Source organism: Anneissia japonica, unplaced genomic scaffold (assembly GCF_011630105.1).
Source record: "Anneissia japonica isolate Jap-2015-1 unplaced genomic scaffold, ASM1163010v1 scaffold287769_len469884_cov163, whole genome shotgun sequence".
Lineage (NCBI taxonomy): Eukaryota > Metazoa > Echinodermata > Crinoidea > Comatulida > Comatulidae > Anneissia > Anneissia japonica.
Window position 1 is genome coordinate 242,369 of NW_022734345.1, and position 1,978 is coordinate 244,346.

Here is a 1,978-nt window from a genome sequence, read left to right on the forward strand (position 1 = left end):
GCTATCAGACTGGTTCTGAGTCATGAGATAATAAATTGCACGAGCTGGGGGAGGGTTTGGGAGGGGTGTCCCCATCCAAAATGATATATTTTTAAAATACTAGGGACCTCTGGATGTCTGGAAAAGGCACTCTCAGAGTGTGAGAGTTCCATCCGTTGGCTTGGCGTAGCCCTTTTCCTTGTCTTTTTGGTTCGACTGCCCGACGAGCTCTGGCCGGTTGGGGGGAGGGGACTTGACCCCTCCGACAGAGGGGACTTAAGCCCCCGCTGGCGCCACCGCTGAATAAAAATAGACAAGAGGAAATTCAAACTAAAATATTATTATTAATTCCTATTTATTTGGTATGTCATTTAGCCACTATTTTTATTTTCATTTTTATTCATGTTTTAATGAAGACCTGAACCTACGGTCGGCAACCTTTTACTCCTTCAGACCGTTTTTTCCCATACATTCCCACGACCCCAGGTTACCATAGAAATGTCGTCCAAGATACAAATACCGGTATACGGCCATTATATCAATGTACTGAAGGTAGTGTCTCGTAACAACAGAAGCTATTTTAATTTGTTTCCTTGTATTTGTAGACCGTGTTTTTTTTTCTCCAACGCGTTAGTGGATCTCTGTTGGTTGAGAATTGAATACGGTACCTTAAGCAGCGTTTCAAGTGTATTTTTTTTTAAATTTCCTTCGCTTTGGTCTGACCTAGTTAATTCTAACATTGGTTGCTAGTACTTTTGTCCAGTTTTGATTTTATATGGCCCCACTATTTAGCAGGCACTAGTGCTGAAGTTCCCTCAAGTGTAGACAGATACGGAACGGAGGATGTGAACAAGTGACAGAACGCTGTAGAATTTGCCAAACTTTATTTAAAGACCAACACAAATATTTCAGTGTACGGTATTTTGAAATACAAACATCATTCAACCATATTTGATTTTTTGCTTGAGCGATAAGAACGGTGCACTGACTAAGATTAGTTGTACACACTACCGGCGCATGCAAGGCGGTTTTATCGAGCTCATCAATTCGTAAATGGGATTGCAACAGCAACAAATTATGAAGTCAGGGACGTATCCAAGGGGTGGGGGGGGGGAGCCGTGGGAGCCGCGGCTCTCCCCCTTTGTACACAGATTTAAAATGTTAAAGCTTATTCTTGAGCCAATACAATTCTTTCCTAGGATCACTCAAAATGAATACTTTTAAATCATGTAAATATGCATCAGTACACGTTATACATAGGCCTAATAGAACACATAGGCCTAGCGTGATTTAAAAACATCTTAAATCCATAATTCTCAGGCCAGGTCTTTTAAGATAGAAATGCGATACTGTGGTTTAATTTCGTTTTTATCCTTTTCCAAAGTTTCTTTAAATTTTTGTTTAATAATACTTTTACTAATAGGCCTAGTAATAATAATAATAGCAATGATGATGATGATGACGATAGTAATTATTGATAGTAATATTAATAGCAATAAAAAGTGAAAAAAATTGTGCTAAATGCGAAAAAAAGTTCGTTGATCATAATATAGTATAAAAAGCTTAGTAAACTATAGTTAGGCCTAAGTTGTCCTGGATAGTATGTAATTCCCTGATAAAAGATCATGAGACATTTGTTGGCGTTTCATTTTGACTATAATGGTGATGTGATGATGATGGATTTTACTATATAAAAGTGTCACTTCCGGACATCTCGAGAGGTACTATTTCCTCAAATTTTCTCACCTCAGCCCCAGCCATGATGGGGCTGAGGTGGTTGTGAAATCACAAAATGCCCTCCCCTCCACCTTTCAAAACAGATCTGTGCCTTTCCCTGGGTATGACATTAAATTCCATCGAGTCGGCTCCTGATGTATGTATTAGTGATTGCTGTTTGTTTTTATAATGTGATCTGGCTTTTCATGTCCATTTTTCGTGATTATGACTATTCTGGATAAAGAATGTTTTGAGCAGAGGTGGATTCAAGCCCCCCCCCCCC

At 39.2% G+C, this 1,978-nt stretch overlaps 1 protein-coding gene across 1 annotated transcript in view; it reads right to left on the minus strand.

Moving 5' to 3' along the window:
* LOC117116384 (microsomal glutathione S-transferase 1-like) overlaps positions 1 to 1,978 on the minus strand; it is a 6,709-nt gene that overhangs the window by 3,624 nt on the left and 1,107 nt on the right. The gene's annotated exons all lie outside the window — the stretch shown is intronic.